The 25,079-nt window shown below is 39.3% G+C and overlaps 2 long non-coding RNA genes across 2 annotated transcripts in view; one reads left to right on the top strand and one right to left on the bottom strand.

Annotated features, from left to right (window-relative positions):
• The window catches only part of LOC112065821 (uncharacterized), a 72,426-nt gene that overhangs the window by 20,533 nt on the left and 26,814 nt on the right, over window positions 1-25,079 (top strand). The window lies entirely within an intron of this gene.
• LOC114487841 (uncharacterized) lies at window positions 13,638-24,743 on the bottom strand. Its single transcript, XR_008619446.1, has 3 exons — window positions 19,575-24,743; window positions 16,758-16,829; window positions 13,638-15,442 (listed from the first exon to the last, which is right to left on the bottom strand). It is a non-coding gene; the product is annotated as an uncharacterized lncRNA (long non-coding RNA).

Raw genomic sequence — 25,079 nt, 5'->3', positions numbered from 1 at the left:
TTGATGTCTATAAGGCTATTGAATAACCATAGCTATTTTGATTGGAATATATTTATTTTCTTTAAAGTAGTTATTTACTGATATAGGAAAGCTACATTTAAAAATATTAATTTTGTAACTGGATGCCTTTGTGAAACTCTCTTAAGTCATTTTAGTCAATATTTTGTTTTCTTCATGTAGAAACTTTTTTTTTTAATTGGGGTATAGTTGCTTTACAACGTTGTGTTAGTTTCTGCTGTACAACGAAGTGAATCAGCTCTATGTTTACATATATTCCCTCTCTCTTGGACAGCTCTCCCCCACAATCCCATCCATCTAGGTCACTACAGAAAACCGAGCTGAGTGAGCTCCCTGCGTTATCTAGCAGGTTCCCACTAGGTATCTGTTTTACACGTGGCAGTGCACATATGTCAATTTTTTATCTGCAAATAAAACTATTTAACAAATTCTGAGCCCCTACTATGTAAGGAGTCCTTTCAATTATTATGAAATTATATTTCATATTCTTAGAAAACATTTTTAACAATTCCTTTGCTATTTCTAGGACACTATGTCATTTCTAGAACAGTATTAATAGCAGTGTTGAGAGTAAAAAGTTCTTGTGAGTTTTTAAAAAAAAATCATGTTAAAGATCTTTATTGAGAATTTTAAAAAGTGTAAAATAAGAGTTTGATGACTTTTTGGCACCTATTATGATTACAGAGTGTAATCATCATTTCCCTTCATCATTTGTTTTTTTTAGAGAGAAGTTATATTAACAAGACTTCTAGTATTAAATCATTCTTATACTCTGAGAATGAGAATAGTAGAATTCTCATTCTGGTCATATAATAGTAGAATTTCAATCAGCAATGGATTACAAATATTAACATTTTATTAACAACTTTTGCTGTTGAATTTTTATTGACATGAGACTGTGATTTTATTATCGCTGTTTTGGCCAGGTTTTGTTTCAGGGTTAAATTAACTTTACATAAAGTGAAGCTTTCCTTCTTTCTTTGTGCTCATAGAAGTAAACTTTTCCTTGAAATCTGAAAGAATTCTCTTGTAGTACATTCTTTGTTGTTGTATAATAGCTTCATCAGTGCTTTATTTTGTTCTTGATTTGTTTTGAGACAATTTACTTCACTTACCTTCTGGGAAGAATTTCTTTCAAATAGATTTTCAAACTTATAATCATAGGGTTGAATACCTATGCCTATATAAATTTAATAACTTATCTGGGAACTTGAAAAGGCGGGGAATTACCTGTAGACGATAGTTTATATTATTTCGTATATTTATAATTCTCTTAAGACTATAGTTCCTCTTTTTTTTTTTTTTTTTTTTTTTTTTGTGGTATGCGGCCCTCCCTCTGTTGTGGCCGCTCCCGTTGCGGAGCACAGGCTCCGGACGCGCAGGCTCAGCGGCCATGACTCACGGGCCCAGCCGCTCCGCGGCATGTGGGATCCTCCCGGACCGGGGCACGAACCCGTGTCTCCTGCATCGGCAGGCGGACTCTCAACCACTGCGCCACCAGGGAAGCCCCAAGATGAATTTTTAAAGAGGAACTATAGGGCTTCCCTGGTGGCGCAGTGGTTGCGCAGTGGTTGCGCGTCCGCCTGCCGATGCAGGGAAACTGGGTTCGCGCCCCGGTCCGGGAGGATCCCACATGTCGCGGAGCGGCTGGGCTCGTGAGCCATGGCCGGTGAGCCTGCGCGTCGCTCCGCAGCGGGAGAGGCCACGACAGTGAGAGGCCCACGTACCGGAAAAAAAAAAAAAAGTTCATCCCGTTTCTGGAGAAAAACTGTTTGCAAAGAATATGTTAGTCTATGTTTTGCATGCTGTGTTTTCTTTTAATTGTAAAATAAGCCACAAAGAAAGCAAAAAAGGAATGCAGAGATTAATGAATTATTGTAAACAGAATAATTTTTAAAACCACTTTATTAAGGTACTGTTGACATATAAAAAATCTGTACATAATTAATGCATACAATTTAATGAGTTCGGGGATAGGTAGACACTCGTGAAACTATCACCACCTTCAAGGCCATAAACATATCCATTACCTATCAAAGTTTCCTCCTACCTCGTTTATTATTATAAGTTTATGTATTTATTTATCTGTGATAAGAGTACTTAACATAAGATCTACCCTCTTAGCAAGGTTTAAGTATACAAAACTAATACGAATATGAAATTAGCTATAGGCACTATGCAGTAAAGATCTCAAGAAGTTACCTATCTTACATAACTGAAATAAAATGAATTATAACCATTACTTAGGTCAAGAAATAGAATTTTAGTAGCCATCCCAGAATCCCCTTCATTTTCCTATTTTCTTTTTGTTGATTTTGAATCTTATTTTTTATTGAGCTATAACTGACATATAACATTGTATTAGTTTTAGGTGTACAACAAATTGATTTGATATATGTATATATTGTAAAATAATTACCATGATAAGTTTAAGTAACATCCATCACTTGGTATAGCTACAATTTTTTTTTTATTCTTGTGACGAGAACTTTTAAGATCTACCCTCTTAGCAACTTTCAAATATACAATACAGTATTATTACCTGTAGTCACCATCCTGTACATTACATCCCAGGACTTATTTATCTTATTGTCCCATCTTAGTCATGGCTCTTCTCCTTCCACAAGTACCCACTATCCTGACTTTTATAAGAAGTACTTCCTTGCTTTTCTTTATGATTTTATCATCCAAGAGTGTAGGCCCACTTTTTAAAACTTTATATTACTTTTAAAGTGTTTTTTTAATCTACACATTCTCTCTCTTTCCCTTTTGTTCCATCATAATAAATATCTTGAAGAACCTGAGGAATTGGACGTATAAAGTTTTTCACAGATCACCATATTTCTTTATCTTCTGAATTTCCTATAAGTTGACAACTGGATTCACATGCTTGATAACACTGTTTTGATTTCCACGGCAAGACCCTTGTCGTGATGTGTTCTTTTGTTAGAAATCTTTATTTCTGAATGTTTTGCTCTTTATATGTGATGGAGAAAAATGCAACAAACTTCACGTCTAGTGAGTTGTGTGAGTGCCAGTGTGTGTGTGGATTGGTGGTAGGGGGTTGGGGGTGGATTTTGTGTATGTTTTACATTAAGGGTATGAAGGAGTACTTCTTTGACTTTGGATTGTTCACCTATGGTAGCTGGGCAAGTGTTATGGACTGAATGCTTGTATTACCTCAAAATTCATATGTTGAACTCCCAATGTGGGTCGTATTTGGAGGTGGGTTTTTGGTAGGTGATTAGGTTTCGATGTGGTCATGAGGGTGGGAACCTCATGATGAAATTAGTGCCCCTATGAGAAGAGGAGGAGAAAGCATACACCCCAAGGAAAGGCCATGTGAGCACACAGTGAGAAGGTGACCATCTGTGAGGCAGGAAGAGAACATTTGTGATACCCACTATGCCAGCATCCTGATCTTAGATTTCTAGCTTCCAGACTCTGAGAAAATAAATGTCTGTTGTTTAAGCCACTCAGTCTGTAGTATTTTGTTCCAGGAGCCCAAGAAAACTAAGAGGTAAGAAGTCAGGATGGAGAAAAGTTACAGGGCCTAAGGGCTTTTAGTTTGGTGAGGCCATGTTTTTTTTTTTCCTGTTTCTTGCATAACCACATTTGCATCTGTAAAAATTACTCACCCTTGCTTCTAGAGTCTCTAGATGATGAGAATCCCTTCCCCATTGCCATGTTGGAGAAATATGTTACTTTTAAAAAAGAGTGTCATCATTAAATAAACCATAGCAATATGCTAAGGAGTGGCTGTTCATTTTTCTGCATTTGCTTAGTGTTGGGGCAGGGACATTCTAGGGCAGAAATCTGTTTCTTGCAAGGTCTCCTCTGTTTGCAGTCCTGTTCTCCATTTACTCTCTATTAGTGAGAACTGGCAGAATTTGCTTTAGTTACTTCTCTGAAAACTGCACATTTTCAGGAAGAGAAGTTGCTCATCAACCTTTGATGCTTTTCTTTCTTTTTTTTTTTTTTTTTTTTGCGGTACGCGGGCCTCTCACTGTTGTGGCCGCTCCCGTTGTGGAGCACAGGCTCCGGACGCGCAGGCTCAGCGGCCATGGCTCACGGGCCCAGCCGCTCCGTGGCATGTGGGATCTTCCCAGACCGGGGCACGAACCCGTGTCCCCTGCATCTGCAGGCGGATTCTCAACCACTGCGCCACCAGGGAAGCCCTGATGTTTTTCTTCACACTGATTAAAATTTACTGTACTTGGTAGTAATTCCTGCCAAAGATTTGTGAAACTGTATCATTGGCAGTATTTACTGGTTTCAGAACTGATAAACATTTTCTTTCTCATTTTTATTTCTTTTTGGTTATATCTGTCAGTTTCCAAGAGGAGGCCTTTATAAGAGGTTCTCCTAAGGAATTGTCCATTTTTTTCTTTCAAATAAAAATGAGTGAGTAAAACATCTATAAGTCACTTGGTTATTTGAACCATGAGACAATTAACTCCTTATGCAGCAGTTCTCAAAGTGTGTTCTTTGGAACCCAGTTCTACATCATGTTAATAGGAGTTACAGGAGAAAAGTTTTTCATGATCGAAGAAATGTTAATAACACAAGTGAAACAAAATTAAACAATTTTTTACTGAAGGACTTTTAGCACCTTTAACATGCAAAAGGGCATTGTGAGTGTATAAGACAGACATAGTACGCAGTGTTTCCCAGATCTTATTTGAATTCAGTACCTTTTTTTCTATAAATCATCACAGAGGAAAAATAAATTTGAAGGACAGATTATGTACAACACTGATATAACAGCATCTTTTCCTAATTGCAGGTGAAGAAGTTAAGAATAAAGGAAAAGTCTTTCATATGCGAGCCTTGCCAACTTCATCATAAAACACCCTTCATTCCCCCTCCTTCTCTGCTCCCTCCCTCCCTCTGTTCATGCAGCAAATGCTTAAATGCCCCTGATACGCACCACAGAACTGCATACTTGACTCATGCTCTCTAGTATGTATATAAAATGAACTTTCAATATGAAAGAAATAATACGTTCATCTCCCACTTTACAGTAGTATTGTGAAAACTGAATGAAGCAATGCATGTAAAGTGCTATAAAAATCCAATTGCCCGACAATGAAATCTACGGACCAGCACTTTTCAAATATGCTGTTGTAATACACGGACGTGTTGAGCTTTACTGTGAAATATGTTGCACGTTCTTAATATATCCAAGTGTGTGATATTATACAGTTTTCTTTTTAAAGACAAAATATACTGTCCTCCAGGATATACTTAAAATAACATCATTGCCATTCATTTGATTTCTGACATGATTTATCAAGTGGGAGAAAAAGGGAAAGTGCTCTAGCCAATCTTTTGGGAATTGCCCTGGGGATGGATTGTCTCTGCCATTGTTATGTAGCATGTGGGGCTAGCACATAAAGATTGCGAACTGAAACAGAAGACCCTGGGCCTTGGCGTAGTGGACATTCATCATTTTGGTAAATTAAGAACAGTTTCCAAAGGGCAGGATGTGGTGACTTGAAACGTTGCTGAGACATGGATTTAATCACATGAGGCTGGATAGTAGAGAATGAATCACTTGGTACTGACTGAGTTTAAGAGCTCTTGAAAGAAACATGATGTGAGAGAAAGTCCAAAGCTTATTCAGATATTTCTGTGAACAACATGGGATGAAGGCATTTGCTTGGCTACCACAATTTTGCTGTGAGTGAAGTATGAATGTTTTAAGGAGAATTTTTATGTGCATAGGGTGATGTTAACAGAAACCATGACAGCACTTTGCCATCCTAGATTTTTCTTTTTGGGTTAAAAAATTTTATATTGGGGAAGAGTTATAAACTTACTGGAACTAATGGTCAGAGCATATGAAATCAAAACTTATTGGAAAATAGATGCTGAGCACACATAGCCAGTGAGGAGAAGCCATCCTCAGCACTTAAAGGGAAAGGGTACAGGGACTTTTCTACTTGGTTGCAATGCATCAGGTTTTATGATTAAGGGCAGACTGATTCTGCCCGTCTACTAACCTAAGGGCATCTAACATCAAGAATAAGTGCATTGTGCCTGCATATTGGTGCTGCAGTATATAAAACTGTGACACAGCACAACCCCCTTTGGGCAGATTTCATTAGGGCACACCGTCCTGCAGACAGTGCCAGAAATGCAAAGCCACATAGACTTTTTTTTTTTTTTTTTTTTTTTTTGTGGTACGCGGGCCCCTCACTGCTGTGGCCTCTCCAGTTGCGGAGCACAGGCTCCGGACGCGCAGGCCCAGCGGCCATGGCTCACGGGCCCAGCCGCTCCGCGGCATGCGGGATCCTCCCGGACCGGGGCACGAACCCGTGTCCCCTGCATCGACAGGCGGACTCTCAACCACTGTGCCACCAGGGAAGCCCCCACATAGACTTTTATGTGCCAGTTCTCCACACTGAATTACCCTTTATTATCTTGATTGGCATGTATTCTTTTAGATACAGTAAAAATATGTGTCTTATTATTCAAGATTCCTTTTGGAAACTGCCAACAAAGCACATTTTACCTATGTCTACCAAGGGCTACTGATTTTGGGGAGGCAAATATGCCAATGGATGCTTTTGAAGTCAATGCATGTTGTTCAGAGAAACAACCCTCATGATGGCGTTCAGCATTTCAAGAAGACTCACAGATCCTATTTAATACAAAACGTCTCTGACGTTACTACTGTATTAACGAAAATGCAAAGCGAATTGGTGTTAATACATAATGTGCATGGGGTTTTGCTGTTTACAGAATGTTTTTCTTACACTTGCTCTCAGTGTTTTTGGGGTAGAGAGGTTAAAGTCATACGCCTGGATGCAGGTATATCCTAAAAGGTGTTAGGCCTGTTGAGGTTTTGTTGAGAGTGCAAAGTGAGCCAGAGCTGGGGTCAGGGACACTCACCTTGCTATTAGGGTTGGCTCAGTGGAGGGCAGTGAGATGGTGATGAATCTATCTCAGTTCTAACTCTGGAGGTATGTATACCAAGCTCTACAGTCCCATGGGTGGGGCATGACAGGTGTTGTGGATGGAAAGGTGGAGACCAGGTGGCATGTGCCTTTCCTAGAGAACCAAGCCTTGGTTTGGGCACACAAAGGAAGGGCCTGAAAAGAATTACAGAAGTCGCAGGACTCAACGACATGACCAGGAGTCCAGAAAAGTCTTCAAGTCCTAGAGGGAAAGCAAGAAAATTTGGGAGAAGAACAGGCCAGACTAGGGAATCAGCATTTCAGGAGACAACTGGGTCTTATGCTTGGGGAGATCAAAGACCAAGGCTACAAATGCTTCCAGGCATCACTGTTTGGAACCCACAATCCCTAAGTGCAGAAGTCATGGTGGGGCCCCTATAGAAAAGTGTCTTGAAGACAAGACCTGGTCAAATTGAAGGACATAGGCTATTAGTTTTCTAATGGACCTGTGTACATTAGGCTCTTCCCAGGGGATTTCAGGGTTAAGAAATGCATCACTGGGGTACCTTATTCTGCTTACTCTAAGGACTGACCAAGAAACTGAAGTTGCATATAAGAATTATGGGAGGACTTACCTGAGGGCTTAGAACCATGGCAGTGTGGGAAGGAGGTTAGTCCAGAAGAGCAAGTGGGTCCCTCCTGCCTCTCCTTGTTTTTACTTCTTTTGTCACCACTACTCTTGCCGCTTTGAACCAGCTCTTAGTAAAGGAGGGAAATGGTGATGTTTCCTCAAAAACAACATAGGGCAAGAAGAGGAAGGAGGCTGGGAAGAAAACCAAGGAGCTGTAACCAAAAGGAAAGGAGGTGTGCAGAACACTTAGCCACCTTTCTGGGCTCCTCTTTCCTTGTCTGTAAAATGAGAGAGTTAGACTAATGCTCTCTGCCTTCTTTAAAAAAAAAATTTTTTTTTTTTTTTTTTTTGTGGTACGCGGGCCTCTCACTGCTGTGGCCTCTCCCGTTGCGGAGCACAGGCTCCGGACGCGCAGGCTCAGCGGCCACGGCTCACGGGCCCAGCCGCTCCGCGGCACGTGGGATCCTCCCGGACCGGGGCACGAACCCGTGTCCCCTGCATCGGCAGGCCACTGCGCCACCAGGGAAGCCCAAGGAGGTGTCTTTTGACTGTTTATGTTGGGTTTGCAACTTGACTATTTGGGTACTTCTAAATATATTAGTCATCCTGGAACATTATTACCAGAGTCACTAGGTAATTTCTTTTTTTAATTACCTAGTGATTTTTTAAAAGCTCCCCAGGTGATTATGATATGCAGCCAGGGTTAAGATCTAGTGACCTCTATGAACAGACAATTTCAAAGACATATAAGAATTATAAATTGGGTACAAGAACCTGGATAGTAAAACTTTGGGGAAATCTTTATATATATTTACATATATATATATAATATATATACATAATCCTCTTATTAGTTTTTCACTTATCTATGACATTTTTATGATTCTGTTGTGAAGTTTTCCCCAAAGTATGCTCTGTAGGATACTAGTTCCGTGCAATGTTTATAGGCTGGTGTTGACAGTGGGGAAGCTTTCATACTGTGGCCATGGTACTTCCTGTGTCTACCCATTTCACCCACATATATTTGTAGGAAAGTGGAATGTAAAGGAATCCTCCTAGCCCCAAGCCTCTTTTTCTCCCTTTCATTCTCTCTCTCTCTCTCTTTTTTAGATTCAGTAAAAAAAAAAATTATTTATGTATTATATGTATTTTACTTACTGAACACTTCTTTCCCCCTTTCCTTCCTCTTCTTCATCTTCTTCTTCATTCCAATCATATAATATGAAACATTCCCCAACTCAATTGATTTTGAATGTATTTTTTCTCCCTCAGAACATTGCTCTACAAGTGTCCTGGGGCATCATACTTGGGAATGTAACACTACAGTTAGAGGCTGAGAGAAGGGCTGAACATATCCATTTGGAGGGTGGTCTTTGCTGCCTGTGGCTGCCTCCTTAAATGTTTGCCAGTTTTCCATCTCAGGAGTGGTTCTCAGCCTCAGTCTAGCTCTTAAATTCATGAATAGCTCTTACGATTCTTCTCATATTGCTCGTTTATAGCTCAGTAGATTTCTCCAGGGCAGGAGGGATCCGGGGTAATGTGACCTGGGGAGACAGATATTCCTTCTTTCCTGTTTGCTGTGTTTGCCCTAGAAGTGACCTGGGCTACATAAAGATGGATGTACAGATATACTTATGTAAATATATACAAAATCAGAAATGAGGGGCAAATATGTTTTCCTGTTTTCCTCACATGGGAGTGTTTGATGATTTCTGAGAAGGCTCAAAAATTTAAAGCTGATCTTATAAACCTGAAAAAAATGGGTTTATTCTTCTATATTTGAGACCACTTCTCTCTGAAGAAATTGCTTTCAGTTCTTAAAGTACAATAATAAAAATTCATTTCAATCGGGTACAAAGGAGGAGGAGATTAACGTAACTTGTTCTTTTTTATGGTGTCCCTTAGCAGGCCATTTGAAAAAATAAGCATGAAGAATTTGGTGGAGACTGCGATAACTGGGAGGAGGAGGTGTTCTTTATATTCTTGGAAAATTTTCCAGAAACAAGACCCACTGTCTCATTTCCACCTCTACTTCCAGAACACCCACATGCCACCATGTTAAGTGCTATTTATGTCATCAGCCAAGAAAATGTATTTGATAAAGAACCTTGACAATGGTAGAAAATTGATGCTCCCTGTGACTTCAGCAGAAGGGAATTTTTAGCTCCACCGCCTCATGATCTTGCAAGCAGTTAGGGAGCTCACTCCACTTTCTAAACGACACTGATAACAGTAATAATATTCCATCCTTGATCAGAGGAAAGGAGAGAGGAGCTAAGGAAAAGCTGAAAAACAAATCCTGTTCTTCTATGAGGACTAGTAAAGAATGAGAGAGAAATAAATCCATCTATCAAACAGACTTTCAAATGATGCCTTCATTAGTAAAGCAATTATTAGTTTTCCTCTGGGACAAAACAAAATTGGGGACAGAAAAAATTGGACCAAATAATACAGTTGTAGAGACAACATTTTGGCTACAACAATGAAAATGTTATTAGTATCTTTATTGTTGTTAATGCTGCATTTGTTGATATTTAAGCACTTTGGAATTTTTGGTACTGTTTGTGAAGCCCAGAATGTTTTAATGTTCTTTCAATTTCCATATTGCTTTCTAGAATTTTGTTCATTTCTGAATTTTATGCATTTTTAATTTTTTATTTTTTTTTCGGTACGCGGGCCTCTCACTGCTGTGGCCTCTCCCGTTGCGGAGCACAGGCTCCGGACGCGCAGGCTCAGCGGCCATGGCTCACGGGCCCAGCCGCTCCGCGGCACGTGGGATCCCCCCGGACCGGGGCCCGAACCCGCGTCCCCTGCATCGGCAGGCGGACTCTCAACCGCTGCGCCACCAGGGAAGCCCTAAGCATTTTTTAAAATGTATAATTTGCTTTGCCTTTTCTGCTTGTTTTTGCCAGATTGTCTTTATCTGTGATTGTGACAATCAACCCAAGTCAGATTTGAATAAATTCCTCGTCATCATGATCACCACCATACCTTGATGGGTGTCATATCTTAAAAATCAAAGAACTTTCATATTCTACAGGAAGGTATTTTATGTAGATGCTACCTTTATTTCTTTTTATTTGTGTAGCTTTACTAATATAAAAATACTATTTTATTTAACCACCAGAGGGAGTCCCCAAATCTACGTAAAATAAATAAGTAGTAAACTTTATATCTTTTGTGGTTGAAAATAAACAATTCAAACAGCTGTGTGTTATGGCATGTAGGCTCACTTACTGGGTCGTTGGTACATCAAGAGCCTAAAACCTTGTTCTACTAGAGATACCACATCATTTTAATTAACAGTTATTAAATAATAGGCTATGGAGTTTTTTTCCCTAGGAGAATCAAGTGTTCTAAGTATTTTTTTCCACAAATATTATGAGGGTGTGGATTGGGAGAGGAAATTATGCAAATGTTTCCTGCAGGCAGAGCAGGCCTACCACACTGGTTCTCTCCAGGAATGAAGGGTCTTGGATCTCCCAGAAAAACCTCGCTTTCAAATGTCAGGCATCTTGTAAGCAAGCCTCTGGGTCACATTTCCCTGCCGCTTGCCAGGTATCTTGTAGTAGGACAATTCTTGGGAGGGACACTTCCTGGGAGCACCGTGGCATTTCTCTATTGCCTCTGTACCTGACTTTAAAGCTTCTCAGAGTTTTCTCACATATTAACTCCATCAGCCCTACTTCATGGCCACAGCAATTGTTGTGCACAGCGGTTAAGCAAATTACCTGAGGCCATGGAGCAGATGAGTGAGAGACTTGGGGTTGCATCCAGGACTCTTAGCTGCATTGGTTGGTATATTGCCTTCCATTGCTTCACAAGGCTGCAGGCTGGCCTGCTTCATCCCATCATGCTTAATTAGAATCAGGTATTTTCATTCCCATTTCTGAGTTGAAGTCAATGATATTTCACCCCCGTAACTAGAATGTTGTCTCAATAAAAAAAATAAGTTACAAATACTGAATAGCGGTGAAATATATTCATTCAGAGTCAGCATCGATATATTCTTCCTTCCTCATCTCCTTTAACCTCGTATTCTCTCCAGGCTGCTTACAAATATATTCAGTGTATCAACAAGTGTTAACAAAGACACTGCCTCAATATTAGCATTCTGGACAAAAAAGATATTCTATTTGATGTTAGCGTAACTCCCCATTTGAACTAGGTAATGAAAACACTATTTGTGAATAAAGTATTAAATACATAAGGTCTCCCAGACTCCCGAGAAAGTAATAAGCTCTTTCACCCACAATGATTATTCCCTGGGCCAGTGTTTTCACGGCTGTAGTCACAGGTGCCCAGGAAATATGCCCCAGTCAGGCCCTGCAATATTCTAGCTCCCTCAGAAGCATGGGGCGTCCTGAGTGCTGTGTTCGCCTCCCCTTGTCCTCCACTGGCTCTGCCACAGCTTAAAAAGCCACAGGGCTGATTTTGTGCTGAAGTACTGGGGTCCTCAATTACACACATTCTGTAACCTGAACTGAAATGAACTTAAGGCTGCGGTCTCCTCGGCTTACCGCAGGGGGCAGACGCCGACAGATCAAGTGTTTAAAGAAACGAAAATTCCCAAGGACAAGCAGGGAGCTGCAAAAATGTAGAAAACTGGAAAGAATAAATTTTCAAATGTGTTTTCTGGTGCCACCTTTATTAGTACGTCACATGAGATGGCGTTTATTTTACTTATTTATAAATAAACAAATCTTCATTAATGCTAAAGATGTATGAACTTAAGGTTTGAAGCTAGGGTGATAAGATTTTTCTGCAGAAAAATACTTCTGGATAGTGTTCCCTTTTTTATACTTTGCATTTCAAATTTAATAATTCTATGAATATGTTTACTCAGCTGTTCTAATTCCCCCAATAATACATTCTTAGAAAATGTTCTTCCCAAGGGCGAAAGGCCATGAACATTTTAACTTCCCTTGCCAGTCATTGATTTTTATCCTTTACTATACATTCTAAAAACCTGAGCAAAGGGCGTAAAGCATTGTTATTTGCAATGAGATAAACTATATGCAAAAGTAAAAAAATCTCAAATCTGTGGAAAGCATTATGAAGAAGTATAGCATTACTGGTTATTGCTCTATACAGACTTGCCTATGCTGTCTTAACTTTACTTTTTAGCGTGATGGTGATGAGCATGGACGCTGAAGCCTGACTGCTAGGATCTGAAATTTTGTGTCACCACTTACTGAGTTACCTTAAACATGTAATAATTTTTCTGTGCCTCAGTTTTCTCATCTGTAAAATGGAGATAATAACAGTACTTATCATGCTGTTCTGAGGATTAAATGAGTTGATATTTGTCCCTTATGGATATTTATTTTAAAATAGAACAGTGCCTCACAGTGGAATTTGTTTAAATAAAACATATATGTGTTTTTTCATAGCATCACTATGCGCTAGGTCAACCTTTTCATATTAACGATTGGGTCTCTTTTTTCCCTGTCCACCCAGAATACTTGTATTAGAAGTTCATTGGACATGAAATACATTCTGGAGCTGTCTGGTCTCAGTTTTCTTATCTATGAAATGGTGATGATGATCTTGTCTTGGAGGTCTGATATGAGATGTAGTGAGACAGCACATGTGAAATGCTTGGGAAAAGTTAGGCTATAATAGGCACGTAATAAATTCTCACTGATAAATAGAAATAACTATGTGCAAAGTCATCAGAAAAGCTCAGACAGCCCACATAAAGATTCAAGGAGATTAAATGAGTATCACAGAAACGAAACACTTGTCTGTTAAAAGGTTTAAGTTCGTTTTGTTGATTTATCAGATTCAAATTGAACTTTTCAATCCATACTTTCCAAAGAGATTATTGAGACAGAATTTCTGAAAAATTTCTTCCTCTGGGTTTTTTTTTCTTATTATTATTAGTTTTAATATTTTAGTATCAAAACCTTTTCCAGGAAAAAAATTGAAGGTACATGTTATAAAACCTCTTCCTCTGGCTTTTGTAGCCATTTCTTGACTTAAACAATAAAAACTGCCAATATATTGATAATGAATTTCTACTTATTGGAAAGCCTTGTAGAAATACTTTTAAGGTTTACTTAGGTGCATGCAAAACAAAAGGAGATACTTGTGTGTTTCTCTCTTCTTTGTGCTACTCAGTGGTGGAGGAATAACTATTCATGGTTTCCTTTGTGAGGATGATTAGAGAAAAAATGAAAAACATGCCAAGGACACATGAACTATTTACGTGCAAAAAAGGGGTAAAACTATGTGGCATGGAGGAGACGCCATCTTACTCTGAAAGAACTGAATTTCAGTATCAGATGAGTGGGAATGTGTCCTACGAACCTCCACTCACACATTATGGCATGTTCAGTAAGTCACAGTGCAAATATTAATTGCCTTCACAGAAGACTTTGGCATCTACAGGCAAATCCAGATAAAGCCTTGAGAACTGACTCAGTTCTGGTGAAAAAGAAGTATTAAGCTAAAGCTGGGGGCTTGGTGGATGGTAGGACAGATTGAATTTAGGAATGTAGGTTCTTAGGACCACATAGGCCCACTGAGGTGTGGCTGAGTTTTCTGGAAAGCCTCTAAAGTAGGCAATTAGAAGGAAATGAGAAGGCTCTGAGGAAATGTGTGATCAATGGCCAAGAGTTGCATGGAGACTAGTAGGCCGAGAACTATGTGTTGGAAGAGTTTATGTCAGGGCAGTCCGTCTAGCACCAGAGAGACTTCATCCTATCACAGGGAGTGGAGTTTCAGGGCAGCGCTCTAATACTTAGGCAGACTGAAAAGGACAAGGCAGCACAAAGACCTGGTAGAAAAGGTACAGCTTTACTAGGACAGAATAAAGTTACTGAAACTGAGCTACAAGACAAAAGCTTAATTTTAGAGATGAAGATATACCATGAGAACAAGATTAGAAATGTCCCTGCTTAAGGAAAGGGTATGTTTTAAAACCTAGGTTAAGGCTGAACTTACAGACGACAGCCTTACTGTGCAACGTAACGAACACTATTTCACCAATATCTTACAGTGAGTACACTTACAAGTTTCATAAGATGATTTCCTTTAATATCCTTTACGAAGGCAGATGGCATAGGAAATCAAGTGCAGTTCAGTAAAAGTCAAAGCAGGGCCATTCAGCATGTATTCCATGGATATATATGATCTACTTTTATACCAAGGAGTTTTTGTTTTGTGTTGGTGATATCAAGAATTAAGAGGTTGGTCCATACATCTCTTCTTATGAAGAGCAATTGTTGGATAGAAATACATGAATATGGAAAGATGGGGATAAGAAGTAAAATAATTTTTATTATCTAAATCAGGAGGTGAATGATGGAGGCAAAGTAGACTTGTAGCGTTACACTTGAATTACTTTTCTCTTTTCCAAACATATGGTTTTGGGTTCCACCAGTAGAATTAGAGAGCTGCAGAATTTGCTCCTGGAATGGACAGCTCAAACCAAGCAGAGAATTGACAGCATGGAGGTTGGCTCCTGACACAGAGGGACCCCAGTGTGGCCAAGCCTCTCTTATGTGAGCAGCTAGGCAAATGGTAAGCCGTATCATGTCAGGGCTTGTTTCTTTTGCGGGCAAAGACAGCAGGGAAGAATGGTAGAGAGGCAAAGGCCCTGCTTGAATTATACAGGGAGCTGATTATCTCGCTTTTTCTCTAAGGACAACTGGATCTGTGACCTAATATATATTTTTAAAAGATCAAAATAAAAACCCATCAGGACATAAGAATTAACCCTCCATTGCTAAATGCCTGGGGAAAAAAGGAGGAGCAGTTTTTTTGAGGGACAATGTTGCCTCTGAAAAATCCTGTACTCAGCCAGATTATTGGTCACGTGCTTTGGCAACAGAAAGTTCTTTTCTCGTATGCAAACTCTCAGAAAATAGGCTGCCAACATTCACTTCTGAAAAAAAAGAAATTCACTAGTCAAACAAGAGATTAATTAAAATAGAGATCACAAAAATGAGGAAGTTGTGGTATAAACTGTCAGCCAGTAAACATTGAAACTATTCAAACATTGCTTTTTTTTAAAATCAACAGCTGTAAAAATTCATGGAACTATAAAAAGAAATTAAGGGAAGATATATATCATGCATTAATACCAAACTGAACCTCAGAATCCAGATTATCTTTTACTAAAACTAGGCAGTGGGGTAGGGTTGATGGCAGGAGGAGGGGAAGTAAAGCCTGCTAGGTTTCTTATCTTTCATAGGAGGAAGTCAGTGGATGGCACTTCTACACTAATGTAGAAAAATTTAAATATATATATAAATATTAAAGTACATTTTTTTAAATGTTAATTTTTAAGTAATTAGTAGAAACATAAAAATAGGGTGGCTTCTAAATCACTACAGAAACTAAGCAAAGAAAATATCTGTATAGAGAAAGACAAGTGAAAAGGAAACAGTAAGAAAGTACAAAATAAACAGAGCGTGAAACACGGTGACGTGCATATGACTAAATATTTCATATACAACCATAAATGAAAAAAAGGTTAAACTCACTATTAAAATACAAAGATTAAAATTCGGCCACTCCAAAACATATAAATACGCAGAAAAGAGAACCCAAAACAAAATAGTAGAAAAAGTAAACAATAAAAGGATGGGTAAAGGTATATTCAGCAAACAAAATCTATTATTTATTATGGGTGAGACTATGAATAGCTGCTGAGACAGAATTCCAAAACAAAAACAGTAAATGGAAGAAAGATAAAAGCTACTATTCACATTGAAGATATGATAGAATCAAAATCTAAGCAGCAAATAACATGGTATTAACATATACAAAGCATAAACTGCTCAAGGAAATGGGAAGAAAATAAGACAATGCAATGGCTTTGGGACATGTTATGACCACTTTCAATTTTTGACAAGTGATAAGACATAAAATAAAGACATAGAACAGTCTAATTAGTAGATTTAATTATTAGACTGATAACCGACATTTCTTCCTTCAAAGATATTTCATCCTTTTCATTTTCCTTACAACATTTATCAAACAGATGATACACTAAACCACACAAGAAATCCCAATAAATTCCCCAGTTAGGTAATATTTTAGATCAGTGGTCCCCAACATTTTTGGCACCAGGGACCAGTTTTGTGGAAGACAATTTTTCCACGGACCGGGGGTAGGGGGAGGGGGGATGGTCCAGGCGGTAATGCGAGCGAATGGGGAGCGGCAGATAAAGCTTTGCGTGCTCTCCCTCCACTCACCTCCTGCTCTGTAGCCCAGTTCCTAACAGTCTGCAGACCAGTACCAGTCCACGGCCTGGGGGTTGGGGACTCCTGTTTAGGAATAATCCTTCAATAAATCTCAAAATTAAACAACAATATTCACTACTATGTAGAAATTAAAAATTATCCTTTAAGGAGCTCTTTATTAAAGAGGAAGCTAAAAAGAAAATTTCAGGACTTATATTTTTGTCAATAATGCAAAATACATACCCTGAAAAGCTTCACTACAATGTACATTTCTATATGGATGAAATGTAACAAATCATTTTTAATGTGTTCACTATAATGGAAGGAAATCCCTAGAGGGAAAAAATCAAGAGTTAGAAAACTGATTAGGAAATAAAACTGAAATCCATAACTTTCCTGCAGAAGAGTTCCAGAAAACCAAGAAGCTCTCTCAGGAGACAAGGCCTTGAACCTAAACTGAGAAAAGAGTTTGGGATTGACATGTACACACTGCTATATTTAAAGCAGATATCCAACAAGGACCTAATGTATAGCACAAGGAACTCTGCCCAATATTCTGTAATAACCTAAATGGGAAAAGAATTTGAAAAAGAATAGATACATGTATATGTATAACAGAATCACTTTGATGTACAACTGAAGCTAACACTACATTGTTAATCAACTATACTCCAATATAAAATAAAAATTTAAATAAATATATAAATAAAAATGCAAAGAAAGGGTTAAAGTATTATTAGTAAAAGATTAGATGGAAAAAATAAAACAGAACAAACAAACTAAAAACAACAAAAAAGAAATGTTTCTTGCGAACAAAGGCAGAAGACAAGATTATTTGTTTTGGTGATTACTTTCAGTGGGTAAAAAATGAGCAAAAATGTCTCCGCTGAGAATGCGTGACCACATTGGTTCGGAGTTCAAATTTACACAACTCCTGTGTTTTAGGGAACCACAAGCTGAGAACTGAACTTAAGTTGATTCAAAAGCAAACAAAACATAACATACATAGCAAAGGACAAGTAAAATAAAACAGAAAAATGGACAAAATAAATAGCATGAAATAAGATGTTGCACGTATGTTGTAAGAAAAAACGTTTGTCCTCTGAAGAAGGATGCCTTATCCCGGGCCAGGTGAAAACTCCACAGAAAAAGTCCACCGAATATAAATGCACAATTAAAATTAAAACACAAGGAAATTAGCCATAGTGAATGAGAACAACTGCAACATAGAAAATGTGAGAAAGAAGCACAAATAATAAAAAGAACAAACATATTTTAGAAGGAAACAAACAAAAAAACTTTTAATGAAAAAGCTAATCAAACATATTTGTCATGAAACATTTACTCAAACCAATAGGAATTTTAGAAGAGAATTGAACCAATGAAGGAAAGGATCTATTTAAAGAGATAAAGCTTAAGATTTTCTATAATTGATTAAAGACATGAATCTTTGTATTCAAGAAGCATAAATGAACCTTAAGCAGGTAAAAGGAAGATGATATCAAACCTAAACGCATCAGAGTTTCCTCAGAGTTCACCAAAGGTAAAGGGATCTTTACAAATGAAAGGACAACCCACTGAATGGGAGAAAATATTTGCAAGTGATATGACTGATAAGGGGTCAATAGCTGCATATTTAAACAGCTGATAGAACTCAACATAAAAAAAAACCGATTAAAAAAAAATGGTCATGAACTAGGGGCAGGATGGGAATAAAGATGCAGACCTACTAGAGAATGGACTTGAGGACAAGGGGAGGGGGAAGGGTAAGCTGGGACAAAGTGAGAGAGTGGCAAGGACATATATACACTACCAAATATAAAACCGATAGCTAGTGGGAAGCAGCTGCATAGCACAGGGAGATCAACTCGTGCTTTGTGACCACATAGAGGGGTGGGATGGGGCGGAGGGAGGGAGACGCAAGAGGGAAGAGATATGGGAACATATGTATATGTATAACTGATTCACTTTGTTATAAAGCAGAAACTAACACACCATTGTAAAGCAATTATACTCCAATAAAGATGTTTAAAAAAAAAAAGAAGAAGAACCAAATAGACATTTTTTCCAAAGAGGAAATGCAGTGGCCAACAGGCACATGAAAAGATGCTCAACATTGCCAATCATCAGGGAAATGCAAATCAAAACTACAATGAGCTAGCACCTCACACCTGTCAGAATGGCTATCATCAAAAAGAACACAAATAACAAATGTTGGTGAGGATGGGGAGAAAAGGGAACCATTTTACACTGTTGGTGGGAATGTAAATTTGTGCAGCCACTGGGAAAATATTAAGGAGGTTTCTCAAAAAACTAAAAATAGAACTACCATATGACCCAGTAATTCCATTTCTAATTCCATTTCAAACACTAATTTGAAAAAATACATGCATCCCAGTGTTCATAGGAGCATTATTTACAATTGCCAAGATATGGAAGCAAACTAACTGTCCATCAACAGATGAATGGATAAAAAAGATGTGGTATACACACACACACACACACACACACACACACACACACACACACACTCTTGAATACTACTCAGCATAAAAAAGAATGAAATTTTGCCATTTACAACAACATGGATGGACTGGGAGAGTATTATTATGCTAAGTCAAATAAGTCAGACAAAGAAAGACAAATACTGTATGACAGTGGTCCCCAACCTTTTTGGAACCAGGGACCAGTTTCGTGGAAGATGATTCTTCCACAGACTGGGGGCAGGGAGGATGGTTTCGAGATGATTCAAGCATATTACATTTACTGTGCACTTTATTTCTATTATTATTACATTGTAATATATAATGAAATAATTATACAACTCACCATAATGCAGAATCAGTGGGAGCCCTGAGCTTGTTTTCCTGCAACTAGATGGTTCCATCTAGGGGTGATGGGAGGCCGTGACACCGAAGTGTGTTGCTTTTGTCGAGTCTCCTCCGTGAACCCTGCTTCACAAAGATAGGATGTTGGAAATGGAAACAGGCTTTTCAGTACTTTTGTGGCAATCTCAGGTTATTCCACCTTGACTTTAATCCAGAAGGTATGGAGGTCTGAAGTTGTCTCAGACATACTTTTAAGGCCACCGTCATTTGCGATCTCAAGCAGTTGATCCTCTTCTAGCACGGACAAAGTCGATTCACCTGGCTTATTCACAAATGGGTCGTGGATCCATTCTTTCCCAGTTCAGGGGTCTTTTGTGGACGGGAAGTAATGCTCAATCTCTTTTGAAAGCTGAGATGGGTGAACATGCACCAGCTGGGAGAAAGAAGGCCCTGGCTCAGTCTCTTTCACAATATCTGCTAATGTTTGAAACATGTCAAAATTCCCAATGTTCACTCTTTGCCCCAATAATTTCAGTTTGGCTTTGAACGCAGCCACTTTATCTCTCAGCTTGAACACAGTCATCATTCTCCCCTGAAGTGACAGATTGAGTTCATTGAGCAGGTTCAATATGTCACACAGGTAAGCAAGTTTTGCGACCCATTCTGTGTCACTGAAATGTGCTGCCAGTGGTGACTGTTTTTCTAAAAGAAATCTCTGGCGCCGCTCTCGTAACTCAAAAACTCCGGCCAGTGATCTACCTTTAGAAAGCCATCTCACTCTGTGTTGCAGGAGAAGACGAGTGTGCTCTGCCTCCATCTCCTCACAGAGCTGCACAAGCAGATGTGAGTTAAGGGCATGCACTTTAATGTGGTTGATAATTTTAATCACAGCTTGCAAAATGTTGTTAAGTTCAGGTGACATTTTTCGGCTAGCCAGCATTTCCCTACGGATGACACAGTGTGTACACACATTCAGAAGCGACCTCTTTGACCTGAGTAGTGAAACCAGAAAGCCGTCTAGTCATGGCAGCCACTCCATCCGTGCATATGGCGACGCAAAATGACCAATTCAGATTTCCTGATATGTAATCATGCAAAGACTTGAATAGCTCTGCAGCTGTGGTGTTGGCTGGCAACACAAGTGCACATAACATATCCTCATGCACATCCTCCTGAAAAATATATCACACAGAAACAAGCATTGTTGCCTTGTCCACACTGGTAGACTCGTCAACCTGGATTGCGTACCACAGTGACTCATTAATCCTCTCGAACAATTGTGCCGCAATATCCTCTGCTGTTTCATCAGTTCATCTAGGTATGGTGCTAGCTGAAAGAGAAACATGTGCCCCCTTTTGAACTGCAACCTCTCCTGAAAGTTCGTGACAAATGTCCTTAGCAGAAGGCAGGATCAACTCTTCCCCAATAGGAAAGGGCTTCTTAGCTTTAGCAGTGCGGGTATCCAGTACGAATGATGCTCTCAGTGCAGACACATTTGATGAAGTGGTGGCCTCCAACAATTACTTCTGTTCTTTGTGTTCACATTTTTTTCTTTTGAAAAATTCCAAAGGCTTGTCTTTTAATGTAGGGTGTTTGGTCTCCATGTGGTGAAGCAGTTTTGAAGGTTTCATGGCTTCACTGGATAGCAGATCGCCACATATTATACAAAGCAGGCTTGGGGAATGTGAATCACCTGTTGCAATGAACCCATAATTTAAGTAGGACTCTTGGTATTTTCTTTTAAATGCAGCTTTCTTTTTTGTTGGCAGTCTTAGAGTCTTCTGCTGTCTCATCACTGGGTCTTTCCCCGTTTTCAAAGAAGCTCTCCAGCGATGATTGCTTTTTTACTCATTTTGGCTAGGGTTAGCTTGTGGGCTCACCACAACTGTGACTGAGACAAGTGTGTGGGAGAGAGGCATGGATGGAAATGGTAAATAAAATAATGGGTGGGCCACGCACGGACTAAAATAAGTGTTGGATTCTGACTTAAAGCCTGCCACCAGATGCAGCTGTACAATTGAAGTATATCAACTCACTTGCCACTATAACGCCTGCCACCAGATGCAACGTAGTTGTCACTTGCCACTCACCGATAGGGTCTTGATATGAGTCTGCAAGAAATTTATTTATTATGGTCGCTGTGCAGTCAAACCTCTCTGCTAAGGATAATCTGTGTTTGCAGCCACCCCCCAGTGCTAGCATCACTGCCTCAGCTCCACCTCAGGTCATCAGGCATTAGATTCCCATAAGGAGTGAGCAACCTAGATCCCTCACATGCGCAGTTCACAGTAGGGTTTGCGCTCCTATGAGAATCTAATGTTGCCGCTGATCTGACAGGAGGCAGAGCTCAGACGGTAATGCAAGCGATGGGGAGCGGCTGTAAAGACAGATGAAGCTTCACTTACTTGCCCGCTGCTCACCTCCTGCTGTGCAGGCTGGTTCCTAGCAGGAACGGTAGCGGTGCATGGCCCAGGGGTTAGGGACCCCTGCTTTAGGGCTTGGTTCAGTTTTCTCTTTGAACTAACTTTGAATTTAGTGCTGAGATCCTTGCCAAAATGAAATGGGATCCAAATAATTCAAGGCATCTAGTGACATCGTGACTAACAAACTTATCTTTTATAGTTGCTTGTGATAAAGTATCCAGGGAAGCACATGTTCGGAGAACTGAAGTGGCTGCTGCTTCTACCTGTTATGGCTCCGGTGATAACCAAAAGCACTTGGAGTGAGATGGCTGCTCCTCTGTGCAATGAGGCGCTTTCAGAAAAAAAAAATTATGCCTCTCAGATCTTTAAAATCTCAAGCCATGGGACTTTCAGCCAAGTCACATTTGGAGAGCCAAAGAATTTCTATAGTGAATCTAAACATTATATCTTCCTTCCTAAAGCTCTATGATAATCCCTGTGAAAAATCAGAAAGAAAATTTAATTGTATGGGTTACCGAAGGTAAATTCACAGCCTCATCAAGTCTCTCACATGAAAGTCAGGGCATCCATCGGGAAGGAATAGACCCTAAAACTTGGGATAGAACATTTGGGAAGACTTGGTTAATGTTAAGAGTGTTGAACATCTCAACACTCTGAAGTTTCTTTGCTAGTGGAAGCAGCCCTCCCTTCTGTGTTTGAGGAAATTAGCCTTCTCTTATTAAAGATTCTTTAATAACTTTTCCTGGTACAGTTATCTTATATGGAACAGCTCTTTTTTTTCTCAACCATCTTGTAACTAGGGTCAATTCTCCTTATGGTCCAAGGGGTTATGCTCAAGGTGACCTGGGAGGAAATATTTTGTACTCCAAAATGAATTGCAAAATGTTTATGAATGGACAAAGTCAAATTATGGTGCACCTACAAGTGAGTTTGAATGTAATGTGTTGGTTGTGGCAGGTGGAAGGGGCTCTAACATTTTACCCTGGTTGGTTGAGTAAAAATTTGACTCAGAGGTTACTCAGTGAGGTTGAAATATCAGCACTTCCTTGGTATAATATAGAGAAAGAAATCCAAGGGCTTAGGGAAATAGGCAAGTTGGAATGGATTTATCATGTGCAGCCAGTCCTTCCCACGTTGCTTTTTCTGAAAGGGCCCGAAAGGCACTCCCTTCACTAAGTCACTGAGAAATTACATAGGTGAGCGGAACATCCATATCCTTAAAATATGGGAATGTCTTTGATAGACCGGGTATAATGTTGGAAGATGGCATCATTGAGTTGGTTTCCTCATGAGAATAATGCAACATTTAACTGCCAGAGACTAAGTGGGCATATTAGTGTAATATACATATGCAGTGAAGTTTTAATCCACAGAAATCTTTTGCAGGGGATAATTAATTTCATGTCCCTAAAAACAAAGTAAATGCAGACCAGCAAAACATTACTTGATGTAGAACAAGAAAAATTCCAAGTGGTGTGCCAAATGTATGATTTGACTCACTACAGTGGAAAATCACGTGTTCTCCCTTAATTCCAGACTGAAGGCAGTTCACAGACCAAGCGCTTCTTGATTGAAGGAGAGTTTTGGGTCCCCTGAAACACTACCAGTGGAAATCTACCACTTATCTTTCATCCAACCTTGTCAAAAGAGATCTGAGACCAGTTACTACAGTAATTGTGCATTAGAGAAAGTGAAATATCTAAACTCTTGGGGATTGACACTAATCCTTGGGGACTCAGAATACCAATGTGGGGTTTATAAATAATCAGGTAATAAATGATGTTCCAAGTTTGAATCACCAATTGCCCAATAAAGTCCACAGACTCACCGGTGGTTATTTCTCCCATTCCTAAATGCATAATTGACCTCTGTCAGATACACTTGGCATCTGGCAGAATCTCTGCAGTGGTCCTCTGATCCAGGAAGTGAGGGTTATTATGGTAGAAAGGGTAAGTGGAAGCCTCTGAACTTTCCCTCCCTGCCAGGATATTTAACTGAAAGCAGGACTGCATCCCTGCAGGGAATTGCAGAAGTGAGTGCCAAGGTGAAAGGCTTGAAAGATGCAGGGTGGTGATGCTGTTCACATTCCCATTTATCTCTTCCTGCTAGCTCGTACAGAAGGTGACGGGTCTTTGGAAATAATTGCATTATTTAAACTTCATCAGCTATAACTGCAATTGCAGCTACTCTTCCAGATATGGAGGTTTTTTCTAAGTTCTTTTTCCTCAGAAATTTTGACCAGCCATCATTTTGAAGAATCTGTTACAGGATGGAGTGAACTTAATTGTGTGATGGGAGTAGACCTGAGAAGGGCAAGGCTAGGACCAAAGTGGACAATTTTGGTACTTTGCCAATATCTTCTCGGATCCTCTTTTTACTGTTTTTAGGTGCCATGGCCTTAGTGTGATTTTGTTTCTAACAGCCAGCATTGGTGACCATTATATAGTATTTGTTTAATTGCCTTAAGGCTACTTGTGCCTTACATTGCCTGAGTGAACACGAAGAAGTGTCTGGGAATGTATATTTCCTGCGTGTGTTCAATTACCATACACTGACATGTCTGGGCATATGAAAGCCATAGCTTCCTTGCCATGGGTCTTCGCTTACACATCACAGTTCCCTGTGGGATCAACTTGAAGGTACTTTATTCAGGACTTAATCTGAGGTTGTATCCTTGCTGGACTTTTACCCCTTCCCTATCTCCTTCTCCCCACTCCCTGGCTAGTTTTCCATGGGAACACTTTCTTAATAAATTACTTGCCTATGAACTCTTGTTTCAGCATCTGCTTTTGGGGGAGCCAACCTAAGACATCAGCGATTACCTGCTGGAAAATATGATGGAAAACTATAATTCCATTCATAATAAATCACAACAAAAATGTAAAATGCTTATAAATAACAATATGAATTAAACTATAAAACTGTTAGTGAGTATTATTTAAAAGAAGGCTTGAAAATGGAGAGACAGACTATGGACTTACGTAGGAAGATTAAAGATATAAATATTTTATCCTAAATTTATATAAAAATTAAAGCCATTACAAAGTTATTCTAAAACAAATGGAAGAATTAATACATAATAA

Source organism: Physeter macrocephalus, chromosome 15 (genome assembly GCF_002837175.3).
Source record: "Physeter macrocephalus isolate SW-GA chromosome 15, ASM283717v5, whole genome shotgun sequence".
Taxonomy (NCBI): Eukaryota; Metazoa; Chordata; class Mammalia; order Artiodactyla; family Physeteridae; genus Physeter; species Physeter macrocephalus.
This window is presented reverse-complemented; position numbering and strand designations above follow the sequence as displayed.